At 36.3% G+C, this 14,772-nt stretch overlaps 1 long non-coding RNA gene across 2 annotated transcripts in view; it reads left to right on the top strand.

Moving 5' to 3' along the window:
- The first annotated feature begins 1,144 nt into the window (after positions 1–1,144).
- LOC104850511 overlaps positions 1,145–14,772 on the top strand; it is a 28,374-nt gene continuing 14,746 nt past the window's right edge. Inside the window, exons 1-2 of one of the 2 annotated variants that reach the window (XR_776991.2) lie at positions 1,145–1,493; positions 1,625–1,712. This is a non-coding gene — a long non-coding RNA (uncharacterized LOC104850511). Of the gene's footprint in view, positions 1,513–1,624; positions 1,713–14,772 lie in introns of both variants that reach the window. The other variant, XR_776990.2, reaches the window with a different exon arrangement.

Raw genomic sequence — 14,772 nt, 5'->3', positions numbered from 1 at the left:
ACTTTTAAACTTACACTAAGACTTGTTTTTTTTTTTTTTTTTTTTTAAAGAAACCCAGGGACAAGTTTACTGTTTAAAATTTACCTCTGTTAACTAATAAAGGTATAAAGTTGTGTTAACTTTTCAAGAGATGCTGCAATATCATTTTAGGAAATAAGGATGTGTATTGAGCTACTTACAAGTGGAATATCAAATTGATAAAATTTTATTTGTATTTTTAAAATCCATACATGGGAGTTGAAATGTCTTTTCACTAAATATTTTATTACATTTTTGTTTTGACCATGTGTGATTTGTTCACGGGTACTTACCTACACACTTTTATGAAACATACTGCTCTGGTGCTATTTCACTTACCATCATAGAATGCTTGACACCGGGAACATTATACTGTCCTAAAATAAGTTAAATGAAAGACATATAGATGAAATAGAGATTTGCATTATTTTCCAAAAGAACACCCAACCCTTATAAAGCATCTAGTATTGAGAATAAAATCAAAATGTTTTGTTCTGTAGTATTTGTCTCATCCCACATTTTAGAAACAATTTCAGTTATTAACTAAATCATTAGATTTAGGACATAATTTTTTTTTTTTTTTTTGGTACCAGAGATTGATCTTGGGCCCTGTGCTTGTGAGGCAGGTGGTGAAACCACTGAGCCAAATCCTCAGCCCAAGGACATAATTTATAGTAAATAGTAGCTTGCATCATTCTTTTTTATCTTTAAGGGAAAGTGGAAAATTAACACTCTGCTGTGTTTAGACTTTCACCCTTCCCCCAGCTTTAAATCTAATAAAACATGCAGTAAAAAGTTGATTTTTAAAAAATGCAATTTAAAAATATATTAATTTTTAATCCAATTTTGTTTTGAATATTACTTTTAAATAAGATTATGACACTTTCACTCTAAACAGAAAAGTTGAGTGATTGGAGTATTTTGAAATTTTGTTTCATTACTAAAGGTGGTGCCATAGGCACAGGCTCATCTGTTTGAGAGCTATAGGTGATTTTCAAAAATCACATAAAAATATTTTTAAAAAATTTTTTTAATTGCTTTCCATTTTTAAAAACACTGGTGCTGGCCAAAAATGCAGCCAATTTATATGAAGTGGTTTCTCAATAGGGAAAGGGAAGGGGGATGTTATGAGACCCCTGCAGTGGGTCCTGGTCTGCAAGCCAGTATGACATCCACAAGACAGAAAAGTGGGAAAAGACAGACTTAAGAGAAACAGCTTTGGGCTGATCTGAGCTGCTCTGGGCAACAAAGACAAAAGACTCACAATACATCGGGTGTCATAAGCGGGGGAAGAGGGGAAACGGTAGGCTTGAGACACCTGCTGATAACAAGTATCAGGCGGGCGGAACTATAGAATGAGGAGGGCACAAGCACATTTTCGCTGAAGAGAACAGTTAAGTTAGAGGGGAGGAATTCAGTTGGAGCCAAGTTGACCTCGGCTGGAAGTGGACTTCGCTGATTGGACTACTTCCAATGTAACACAGCCAAATTATGGTGGGGGAAGAAGCTACTGTAGTTCTAATATTGCACAGGGGTGTCTGCTACAGTTTTGACCAATGCCTTTGGCTTGCTGGTTAGTTTATGGATTTTTTTTTTTTTAATGTAGGATCCGAGATGGATTTTGCGTTCTATATCATCTCAAGTGGCATTTAAACTTTTTTAAAAGAATTCAATGGAAGTGAAGGTCGTGTTTGGTGAGTATAATGAGAAAAGACTTCCTGGGAAGTTATGACTTGAGTGGCAGCATTCTGTCTCAATTTTAGCACAAAAACCAACAACCTGAGTTATTTCTATGTAAATTATTTTTAACATGCAGCATAAAAGTTAACTGAAGTTAAGTCATTAGTGTTGCCTAGAGTCACTAGTGCTTATCTTTATTCCCGTAGTATTTAGCAATGTTGAAGTTTTAATACTGTTTACTTTTGCCTCCTTTGCCAGGTTAAGCTTCAGATACTTGTATTAGTAGTGGAACTTCTCGTTTCTGGACCTTCTCATAAACGCACTGCCTAGGATTGTCCTTCCTGAGAACTGACCTGGCAGAGCTGTTTGAGCTGGTATAGATGGGAATGTACATTAAATGCTACACAACTTAGAGATTACATTAATTTTCACAGGTCCATCCTGTATTAATAGTAGATGCTTCATAAATTCCATTGTATTTATTAGTCCTAGGAACACATTTTACTTTGTTAGATAGATGTATTCTAACAAGACTAATAACTGATAATAATTTAAGATACTGCCATATGTTCTATACAGTGTGATCTTATAGCTCTAGCTGCCTCCACCACAGTGATGTTGTAATAGTTTGCCATACTATTTAGTCCTTTTTTTTTAGTGAGAAAACTGACATATTTAAGTCAACCATCTTAGTTCATTTGTGCTGCTTTAACAGCATATTTGAGACTAATTTATGAAAAACAGAAATGTGTTTCTCAGTCATAATGGCTGGGAAGTCCACGGTGGAAGCATGGATGTCTGGCAAAAGCTTTCTTGCTGAGTTCTCACGTGACTCAAGATGGAGTAGTAAGAGAGAACCAATTCGCTTATTAAGTTCCTTTATAAAGGGGCCTAATCCTATTCTTGATGAGGGAGTCTTCTTACCCTAATCATCTCTTAAAGGCCCCACCTCTTGTTACTGTCACATTGGCAACATTTCAGTTTTGGAGGGGACTCATTGAAACAATAACCCAGTGGTAGTAAACCTATGGCACTGGTGGTGTTTTTCTTTTAAAACAGAAGATGTTAATGTAGGGTTGTTTTTTTCTAAACTAAAACCTCAGTATTCAGGTTTACTTGCAGTGTTGGGACTTTGTAATAAGTAAGTTGGGCACTCAGTCTCTAAAAGGTTCACCATTGATGCCATAGACTACCATTTACATTTCTGCAGTGTATGTATTTATCGTTCCTACAACAACAGTCTTGAGTGATTCCCAGCGTGAATTTCATGCATAACTAGTCATTTTTTAACTTAGTCCATTAATCAAATAAGTTTGAAAAATGAAACAAGTTTCTTTATTATGTCAAGTTAGAGGCTTATTTAAAACAAATTATGTTCTGAAGCTTACAAATTTTTAATGAAGTTGGGTTTTTTCTCAAAGTATCTTAAGACTAGAATTCTAGGGAATATCCTTTCCAATCCTTAGGATTATTCCAATAATTTGGTGATAGAGCACCAAAAATAGAAGAAAAACACAATCCTGTGTTTTTATAATATTGGTGGATAGATGAATAGGAGATAGATTCATAGATAGATAGAAAGAGGCAGATAGATGATAGATAGGTTTTCTTTAAGGTCAAGCATGGCATATGCCAGTAGTGCCAGCTACTCAGGAAGCTGAGGTGTAAGCCCAAGTTCTAGGCTAACCTGAACAGCACAGAACAAAGGGGAGGTGAGTATTGAGATTTTTCTAGTCATCTCCATTTCTCTGTTTTAGACAATTTCTCAAAAGTAGCAAGATAAGGAGCTAAAGGTGTAGGGAAGGTGGGATAGGTAGGTAGGGGAAGGGTAATAAGGGAAAAGAAAAAAATACAAGATAATGAAAAGATGTAAATAAAGAGTTTGTGGAGGGGGTCAAGGGAGGGTAGAGACAAGGGGAAAAAATGAGGACCAAGACCTGTCATGTAGAGGTACAAGATCCCAACAATGAATGTAGCTGTACTGTATCCCTAAAATGTACCAATAAACTCAAAGCTGAAAAAAAAGTAGCAAGATGTACAAAAATCATTGGTGATAATACAAAAGAAAAATTTTCTAAAAAACTTGAAAGCACCTTCTAGTCCAATTTAAGTGGACAAATAATTTGACATTTTACTTTCATGATTTATGACAATTTAAATTACAGTGCATAGATTTCACCAGGAAAATATTAATTTTCACATATTACTGTCCTGCTTTCTGAACAATTGGCAAATACTGAAGTATAACAATTGTAGCCCTTTGATGTCTGGTCACTTCAATTGTAAAAATATATAGTGAAATACATGAAGGCAATTATTGCATCTTGCATGCTATTAAACAATGGAAGCTTTGAATGCTTAAAAGGATCTACTTTTTATCCAAAAATAATTTGCTTCAACATATACTTTCTTGATAACTTACATGCTAAGTGGTATCTTATGTTTGGAACACTACCTCTAAAAATAAACTGCCTTAAGTTGATTATAATTTTTTTTCTGCTTCTTTGCTAAGTTATACCTGGTTTTTAAATATTTGGTTTAATAGATTTGTATCAATTCACAATGAGGCCTGGGTTACTATAGACTGAAAACAGTACTTAAAATAGGAATTATAGCACACTCAGTTATAAGCCTATTGTTTCATGAACTACATAGTGAATGACATCATTGGCAGCTGAACAATACTTTTATATCATAAAGTATGTAAAGCTGATCAACAGAATATGTAAAACTCAGCAAGATGAAAATGGTAAACGAAAGTGGTAGGAGCAATATAGAGTGACTGCTGTGAGGTACAAGAAACATATATCACTTATGATTTGATAATCGTCAAGATGAAAGGGAACTTGCTTCCCATAAGGATCTGTATGGGCCAAAATCTAAAGTGGTTGTGTAGTTGAAAAAGATTGTACTTAGGGAGCTACATGTCTGTTTTAATATATATTGATCATTGCATTCAACACCAAAGGCACTGAAAGACTGAAGAATTTGATTCTTTGCTAATTCAATCATTATAAAGCTTCAATTTAGTATTTCAGTCCTCATTTTGACTTCCTGCTTGGACAAAGAAAGACTAGAAAATCTGTACTTCTCAGTGAAAAACTGTGCTTAACTCCAATCTAATTAAATATGAAATTAAGGCCTGGTACAGTGGCCCAAACCCATAGCCCAGAACTGTGGGAAAGTGAGGCAGAAGGATCGTTAAGTTCAAGCCTGGAAATTTTAGAAATTCAGCAAGACACAGTATCAAAAAGGGCTAGGGATGAAGCTCAATGTGAAGGTCACTGGGTCAATCCCAAGAACACAAAAAATAACATAAAACCTTAAATATTTTTGCCACCATTCTTAGAAGCAACTGCTGAGACACTGAAGCTGGGAGGAATGTTACTGCCAGCTCACCTCAGGCCTTGTGGCTCCTAAACACCTGGTGGAACACTAAGGACAAACCTAACACTAAATGTAACCCTGGTGGAATTCTACACCTAATTCTAACCTTGACCTTAAGCCTAACCATAGTGGAACTCTAGTCCCAAATCTAGCTCTAGCATGAGTCCTTGCCCTACCCCTAGTACTAAAAATAACCTTAAACATAATTGTATCCACAACCCTGGTGGAACCCTACACCTAATTCCAAAACTAATCCCCTAACCCTCATAAAACCCTAATGCTACCATTAGCAAAAGCCCTAGCCTGAGCTCTATCTAGCCCTAGCCCAAGCACTGTCACTGTAACCTTGAACATAAACCTAACCTGGTAGAATATCAGTCCTAGCCCTAGCTGTAGCTATAAGCATACTTATAACACTGTAATCCAAACACTAACCCTGGTAAAACCCTAAACCTTACACAAAACCTAAACCCACCCTATACCTAAACCTAACCCTGGTGGGATTCTAGTCCTAGCTCTACCCTTAGAACTAGCTCTAGGCCTAGCCCTAAATGTAAGCCTAAACTAAATCTGGTGGAACACTAGGCTTAAACCAAACTCATACCCTAACCCTAATCCTAAACCTAACTTGTTTTATTGTACCAGAGATTGAACTCAGGACCTTGTGCTTGCCCTAGCCCAAGGCTCTTGTCTTAGCCTTAGCCATAGTCCTAGCCATATCCCTAACTGTAACCATAAGTGAAATACTAACATTAACTCAGATGGAACCCTTGCCCTAGCCCTAACCCTAAAACTACTCATTACCACAACATTGGTGGAATTTAACCCTACCTGAAGAACTATTTTTAGACCCAAACCTATTCCTAGCCCAAACTGTAACTAAACCTGGTGGAACCATAAACCTAATCTAACCCTGGAATAAGATTATGGTCCATAAACCTACCCTTAACCTGAACCATAAACCCTACCAGATGCCAGATTGGAAACTTAAACATAACATTAAATCTAATTCTAGTTAGGACCTAGCCCTAGCACTAGCCTTAATTCTAATCCTAGTGGAAGACTAATCCTAAACCTAACAACAAATCTAACTTTAACCTTTACTCTGGTGGAAACCTAACAGTAATCCTAATCTTAACTCTAACTATGGTAAAATACTAGTCTTAGGTCTAACCCTAGCTCAAACCCTAGCCCTAGCCCTAGCTGTACCCCTATATTTAACAATAAACCTAACACTAAACAACCCTAATCCTAACCCTAACTAGAACTGTATCCCTAACCACAAGCCTAAACCTATCTGGTGTAGACCTAGCCCAGCTCTAATCTTAAACATAACCCTAACCCTAACCCTAGTGTAGACTGGACCTACACCAAACCCATATCCCAAGGCTAACATAGGCCTAACAGTAATCCTAACCATAAACCTAACCTATAGTAAAATTTATGAAACATTAAATATAACCTGACCCTAACCCTAAGCAAAACCGTAACATATCCCTAGACATTACCCTAACCTAACCCCTAATTCTAATCCTAAACTTAATATTAGCCATAGCATGAAAGCAACAGGAAATCAGCCTTACACCTAGCACTAAACGTGCCCATAAACCCTATCACCAACATTAACCTTAACCCTGACCCTAGCTCTATACGTATTCCTAACTCTAAAAAAAACACAAAACTACAAGGGCTGGGGACTTAGCTCAGTGGTGCTGCAACCTGCCTCAAAAGTGTAAGGACCTGATTTCAAACCCCAGGACCAAATAATGATCATCATCATTATCATCATCATCATCATCATCATCTTACCTATAACACTCCTCTGAACCCTAATCCTAGTTCTAGACCTAACCCTAACCCTAATCTTCACCCTTATCATTGATAGAACTTTTATAAATAATTTTAAGACTTACAAAATGTTAGGAAAATGTAAAATGACTTCTGCTGTCTCTAACAGCAATCTGTTTTGTTTAGTTCAAAATTAATAGACACTGGAGGCATTGACCATGAAATTAAACATCTGGCCTCATCTCCAACCTTGAACACCCACTTCCTGTGCACTAGAATAAATAGCTAGACCAATCTTAAAGTAAACTCCCTAACGACAGGGAATTGTTACATCTGGGTTAAAGCTCACTGTCTTGTTACTGCAATTTGTACATGGATAATAACTGAAGAAATGAAATGTAATCGCCTAGATGAGATCATGGCTATAAAGCTATAAAAGAAAAAGCTGCAACATAGTACAGGTCAATCACTGGCACTATTTCTATTGCGATCAGCCTATTGTCAACAAAATAAAACCTTTATTAATTTACTTCAATTCTGCTTCTCTGTGTGTCACTTACTAATTACTTCCAAAACGCCATAACCCTAAACCTAACTGAAACAATAACAATGGTCCTATCCTTAACACTAATCCTAGTCCTAAATGTAAACCTAACCCAATCCTAAACCTAACTGTAACCCTATTGCTAAACATAACCCTAATTTTTACACTAATCCGAGCCTTAGCCCTAGACATAACCTTAACCCTGACCCTAAATCTAGCCTTAGATCTAGCCCTATCTCTCACATTAACCTTAACCTAAATCACAACAAGAACTAAACCTAAGTATAAATCTGAGAACAGCATTAATCCTAACTTTAACACTAACTATATGCATATCTTTAGTTATACTATAGACTAAAACATATCCCGAAGCCTAGCCCTAAACTTAAACTAAGCACTCAATTTAAAAGCAGTCATAACCCTAACAATGGCTGTAGCCCAAGCAAAGAACTAGCCTTAATCTGGACCAGGCTCTAGTCCAACATACATTCTCTGGTAACACTAACTCTAAGTCTAAATGTATATCTAACCCTAACCTTAAACCTCAACATAGCCCTAGCCCTAGCCAAAGCCCTAAGCAATTACTCTAACCCTAAACAAATCCTAACCCTAATCCTAGTCTTAAACCCATACCAAATCTAACTCTCATATTAGACTACCTTGAAATTTCTTCTGCCAGATTAATTAATTCACCACCCTTATTCTCAGTCTCAGGCAAAGTCTCTGGACATGAGCAAAATGCAAACAAACTTTCTGCCAAAGTATAATACTCTTTGTCTGAGCTCCAATAGTCAATGCAATTCTTCCCAGCAGGCTATTCCTGAGCTTAGTTTTTACTGGATTTTGGCCGCAGCTCTGACTAAAGTCTCCCATATAGTACAGGCTAACCATAGCAGCTCTCTTTCCAAACTCTTCCCACAAGCAAGTCCCAAAGGCTTCTGAACGATATGGTCAAATATATGTCAGGCTTTATCTGGTAATGAAATGGTTAATAAATATGCTCCTTACTGCCAAGCTACAGTTTGACAAGGTGCCAAAACGTTAACGTTAAACCTAATAATACCTACCATCACCATAACCATAAACATAGGCCTAGACCTATCACTTGCCCTAAATTTAAGCCTAACCCCAATCCTAACCTTAACCCTAGCCCTAGGGCTAATGCTAATCCTAACCCTAATCATATCCATAACCCTAATCCTAGCCCAAACTCAGCCCTAGCCCTACCTCTATAGTTAAAAATAACACTGACTCAGTGCCAAGGATTTAGCTCAGCAATTCTGCTGCCTGCCTTGCAAGTGCAAGGACCTGAGTTCTATCCCCCGTACCAACAAACAAACAAACAACAACAAAAAACCCCACTGCCCTGAGGTAGTCCTAGCTCTAAACCTAATCCTAGATTTAGCTGTAACCTTGACTTTAACTTTAATTCTAACCATAGTCTATACTCTACCATAACCTAATAATAATCTCAGCATTAGTCCTAAACCTAATTCTAGACCTAGACATAATTCTGGCTTTAACCAAACAGTAACTGTTACCTCCCTTCCCTCCACCCCCTCCACCTTTCCCTATTTACAAAGACGTTGTTTCCATTTTTTCCTTTTCTCAATTTTTTTCGTTTCCCTTCTTCCCTTTCCCCCATCCTTCCCACTTCCCCTACTCCTTTAGCCCTTTTCTTCCTATTTCACACTATGAATTATACAATTTGAACCTAATTTACACTTTCTTTTTCACACCAGAGAAACTATTCATTATTTACACATGTGTGTTCATTTATTTCACTGAAGAGTATGACCTCAATGTGCATCCGTTTAGCTATAAATGTCTCTAATTTCTCATTCTTTATGGCTGTGTAGTACTCCATTTTATAGAAAAAACACTTCTTCATTTTCCAGTCTCCAATTTTGATGGGCAATAGGGCTGTTTCCGAGTTGTAGCTATTACAAACTGTGCCACTATAAAGATCGGTGCACATATTTTACTGTGGTATTATTCTTTTAATTATTTTGGAAAGATACCCAGCAGAGGGATAGCTGGGTCAAATGGGACCTCTAATCCTAGTTTTCTGAGGTATCTCCATATTGATTTCCACAGTGGTTGCGCCAGTGTGCACTCCAACCAACAATGAAGAAGGCTTCCTTTCTCCACACAACCCTGCCAGCATTTGTTATTAGTTAATTTTTTTTCATTAAACTTATTGGTACTTTTTAGGTATAGAGTACAGTTACATTCATTGTTGGGATATTGTACCTTTACATGATGTATCTTGGTTCTTATTTTTTCCCCATACCCCTGCCCTCCCTTCATCCCCTTCATGCTTCCCTACTTGTTGGTAAATTTCTTGATAGCAGCCATTTTTTCTGGGGTGAGGTGGAATCTCAGCATTGTTTTCATCTGCACCTCTCAAATGAACAGTGACATTGAACATTTTTTCATATATTTATTTGCTGCTTTTACTTGCTTGTCTGAGAAATGTCTGTTCATTCCAGAGGCCCATTTTTTTTTCCCCCAATACCAGGGATTGAACTCAGGTCCTTGTGCTTACAAGGCAGGCCACTGAACCACTGAGCTAAATCCCCTGCCCAAGAGGCCCATTTTTGAATCAGGTCTCTATACTTGGTAGTCTGATATTTTTTAGTTCTTTCCATATTCTAGATAGTAGACCTTTGTCTGAGGAGTAGCTTGTAAAATTTTTTCCCACATTGTACATTGTCTCTTAGCTCTGTTGGTAGTTTCTCTTGCAGTGCAGAAGCTTTTTAATAAGATGAGATCCCACTTGTTGATTCTTTGTGCTAGTTCCTGTGCTACTGAGGATTTGTTCCTATGTTTTCCTATGCCAATGTCTTCAAGAGCTCTGCCTAACATATTGTCCAGCAAGTTTAGTGTTTCTGTTTTAATATTTAGATCTTTAATCCACTTGGATTTTAGTTTAGTGCACAGTGAAAGGTAAGTGTCCAATTTTAATTTTTGGCAGCTTGAAATTCAGTTTTTCCAACACCATTTATTAAAGAGACTATCTTTCCTCCAGTGAGGATGATCAGCTCCTTTGTCAAAGATGAGGTAGCTGAGTACATCTGGAGTTGTTTTTGTATCTTCCAGTTTGTTCCACTGATCCTCAGGTCTGTTTCTTTGCCAGTACCATGCTTTTTTTTCCACAGTGGCTTTGTAGTATAGTTTCAAATTGGGGTTTGTTATACCTGCTGCCATATCTCTGTTGCCTAGGATGGCTTTTGCTCTTCTAGGTCTCTTGTGGTTCCAAATGAATTTTTGGATTATTTTTTTCTAGTTCTGTGAAATATAGTGTTGGAATTTCAATCAGCATTGCATTGAATCTGTATAGCAGTTTTGGTAGTATGGCCATTTTCACTATGTTGATTCTTCCTACCCAGGAGCAGGGGATATCTTTCCATTCTCTTATATCCTCTTCAATCTCTTTTTTCAGAGTGCCTTAGTTTTCAGTCTACAGGTCTTTTGCTTATTTTGTTAGATTGATTCCTAGGTAATTCATTTTTTTTTGGATGCTATTGTGAAAGGAATTGTTTCCCTAATTTCTCTCTCAGTGAGTCTGTTATTTGTGTACAAGAAGTCTATTGAGTTTTGAGTGTTGACCTTATATCCAGCTACTCTGCTAAAAGTGTCAATTAAGTCTAGAAGTCTTTTGGTGGAATTTTTGGGGTCTTCAATGTAGAGTATCATATCATCAGCAAATAATGACAGTTTAACTTCTTTCTTTCCTATCTTTATTGCTTTAATTTATTTCTCTTGTCTAATTGCTGTAGCTAATGTTTCCAGAACTATATTGAACAGGTGTGGTGATAGTGGACATTCTTGTCTTTTTCCTGATATTAGCATGAAGATTTTCAGTTTTTGACCATTTAGTATGATGTTGGCTTTTGATTTTTCATAGAGACCCTTCATCAAGTTGATATAAAGACCATTTATTCCAATTTTCCACCACATCTTTATCCATTCATCAAATGATGGTCATTTGGGGTGTTTCAAGATTTCACTACTACACATTGTGCTGCTACAAAAATGGGTGTGTATATATCACTGTGGTATAATGCTTTTCATTCTTTTGGGAAGATACCTAGAAGAATAGCTGAGTCAGTTGGAACCTTTAGTTTTAGTTCTTCAAGGAATCTCCACATTGACATTCACAGTGGTCGCACCAAACTACACTCCCACCAACAGTGGAGATGTTCTTTTTCCACACAGCCTCACTAGCATTTGTTATTGGTTGATTTCTTGATAATAGTCATTCTTTCTGGGGTGAGATAGAGAACAATGGTGTGGTTTTAATTTGCATCTGTCAAATGACCAGTAATGTTGAACATTTTTTCATATATTGATTTACTGCCTGTACTTCTACATATAAGAATTGTCTATTCATTTCAGATGCATATTTTTGGATCGCATCTTTGAATTTGAGGGCTCTGATTTTTATCAGGTCTTTATATATTCAAGATATTAGTCCTTTGAGGAATAGCTGGCAAATTTTTTTCCCATTCTGTGGGTTGTCTCTTCACTCTGTTAGTGATTTCTTTTGCTATGCAAAGGCTTGAAATAAGATGAGATCTCACTTGTTGATTCTTTGTATTATTTCTGTGTAATTAGGGTTTTGTTCATAAAGGCTTAGCCTATCCCTATGTCTTCAAGAGTTCTACCAATTCTCTCAGAAGATTTAGTGTTTCCATTGTAATATTTAGTTCTTTGAGCCATTTTGATTTTAGTTAAGTGAATGGTGAGAAGTATAGATTTAGTTTTAATCTTCAACATATGGAAAGCCAGTTTTCACAGAACCATTTACTAAAGAGGCTATCTTTCTTCCAGTGAAGATGATGGCCCTTTTGTCAGAGAGTAGCTGAGTGTGTTTGGAGTTATTTCTACATCTTTCAGTCTGTTCCATTGATCCTTGTGTCTATTTTTTTTGTTGTTGTTGTTGTTTTGTTTTGGTTGGGTTTTTTTAAAAACATTTTTTGGTACTGGGGATGGAACTGAGGACCTTGCACTTGTGAGGTAGGTGCAGCACCACTGAGCTAAATTCCTGGCCCTGGGGTTTGGATTTTTTGGGCCAGTCCCATGCTATTTTTATCATGGTAGCTTTGTAAGATGATTTCAGGTCAGGGATTATGATGTCCCCTGCCTTGCTTTTGTTGCTCAAAATTTCTTTTGCTATTTGAGGTCTCTTCTGGTTCCAAATAAATTTTAGGATGGTTTTCTGTAATTCTGTGAGGTATACTATTGGTGTTTTGATCATAGTTGTATTAAATGTGTACAATTTTAGAGGTATGACCATTTTAACTTTATTGATTCTGTCTATCCAAGAATAAATATCTTTCTATTTTCTGATATCCTCTTTAATCTTCTTTTTCAAAGTAATGTACTTTTTTTTTTTTTTATGTGTACCAGGGATCAAACTCTGGACATTGTGCATGTGAGGCAAGCAGCAGAACCACTGAGCTACATCCCCGGCTAAAGTACTGTATTTTTCAATGTAAAGGTCTTTTACTTCCTTCATTAGGTGGAATCCCAAGTATTCCTTTTTTTAAATGCTATTGTGAAAGGTGTGGTTTCCCCAGTTTTTCACTCAGAGAGTTTGTTACTTGTGTACAGAAATGCTATTGATTTTTGAGTGTTGACTTTGTATCTACTACACTACTGCACTTGGTTATTAAATCTAGAAGTCTTTTGGTGGAATTTTTGCAGTCGTCTATGTAGAGTATCATGTAGTCCACAAATAATGATAATTTAACTTTTCCCCTTCTTATTCGTATTCTTTTTATTTCTTCCTCTTGTCTAATCACTCTGGCAATGTTTCCAGAACTATACTGAATAGGAGTGGTGGTAGCAGACATCGTTGTCTTGTTCCTGATTTTAGAGTGAAAGTTTACAGTTTTTGACCATTTAATATGATGTTGGCCATTGTTTTGTCATAGATGGCTTTTAATAGATAGAAATAAAGATGTTCCATTCCAATTTTCTGTAGAGTTTTATTATGAATTGGTGTTTGATTTTGTCAAAAATAGATGCTTTTTCTGCATCTATTGAGATAATCATGTGCTTTTTGTCTTTGGCTCTATTAATGTGATGTATTACATTTATCAATTTGTGTTTGTTGAATCATTCCTGCATCCCAGGGATAAAACCTTCTTGATCATGGTGTATTATCCTGATGATTTGCTGCAAAAAAGAGATTTTTTGTCTCTTTTTAAGGGAGATTGGCCTGTAGTTCTCTTTTTTTTGGTTGGATTCTTCGATTTTGGTATCACGGTAATGCTTGCTTCTAAGAATGAGTTTGGCAGTATTGCTTCCCATTCAATTTCATTAAAGAATTTCAGGAGTAGTGGAATAGTACCTGGGCTTTCCTTTGTTGGCAGGTTTTAAATTACATCTTATATTTCCTTGACTGATATTGGGTCATATTTTCCTTGACTGATTATTTAGAATATTTATATCTTCTTGATTCAGTTTTGGTAATTCATATGTATCTAGGAATCTGTCCTTATCTTCTGTGTTTTTCATCTTGTTAGAATACAAGTTCTATAAGTAAGTATAGATGATTTTCTGGATTTCTGCAGGATCTATTGATTTCACCCTTTGAACTCCTAACTGCACAGATTTGGGTCTTTTCTTTCCTTATTTTGATAGGCTTGGCTAAGGATTTGTTTATTTTATTTAGTCTTTTAAAGAACCAATTCTTGAATTCATTGATTCTTTATATCATTTTCTTGGTCTCAATTGTATTAATTTCTGCTCTTATTTTTACAATTTTCTCCCTCATACGTGCTTTGGGTTTAACTTGCTCTTCTTTTGCAAGTAGCTTGATGGTCAACATTAGGTTGTTTATTTGAGCTCACTCTGTTTGATGTGGAAATTCACCACTATAAATTCCCCTCATAGGACTGCTTTCATTGCATTTCATAAGTTCTGGTATTTTGTACTGGCATTATTGTTTAATTGTAGGAACTGTCTAATTTCCTCTTTAATTTCATCTGTGACCCACTGGTAGTTCAGGAGGGTGTTACTTAATTTTCATGTGTTTATGCAGTTTTTGTGATTTCTTTTACCACTGATTTCCAATTTCATTACACTATAGTCTGATTTTATGCATGAGATAATTTCAATTCCTTTGCATTTGCTTTACCACATTCTATAGCTAGTGTGCATTTATTTTGGTGAACACCCTATGTGCAGCTGAGAAGAATGTGCATTCTGATGTGGGGTAGAACACTCTGTAGATATCTACGAAGTACATTTGTTCAACGGTTTGGTTGAATTCTAATATTTCTTGTTGATTTTTTTCTAGTTGATCTGTCTTTATGTTAGAGTGTGGTATTGAGGCCCCCTCA

Source organism: Fukomys damarensis, unplaced genomic scaffold, assembly GCF_012274545.1.
Source record: "Fukomys damarensis isolate Sample0158 unplaced genomic scaffold, DMR_v1.0_HiC HiC_scaffold_38, whole genome shotgun sequence".
NCBI lineage: Eukaryota > Metazoa > Chordata > Mammalia > Rodentia > Bathyergidae > Fukomys > Fukomys damarensis.
The sequence above is the reverse complement of the archived record's forward strand: the minus strand, read 5'-3'. Positions and strand labels throughout refer to the sequence as shown.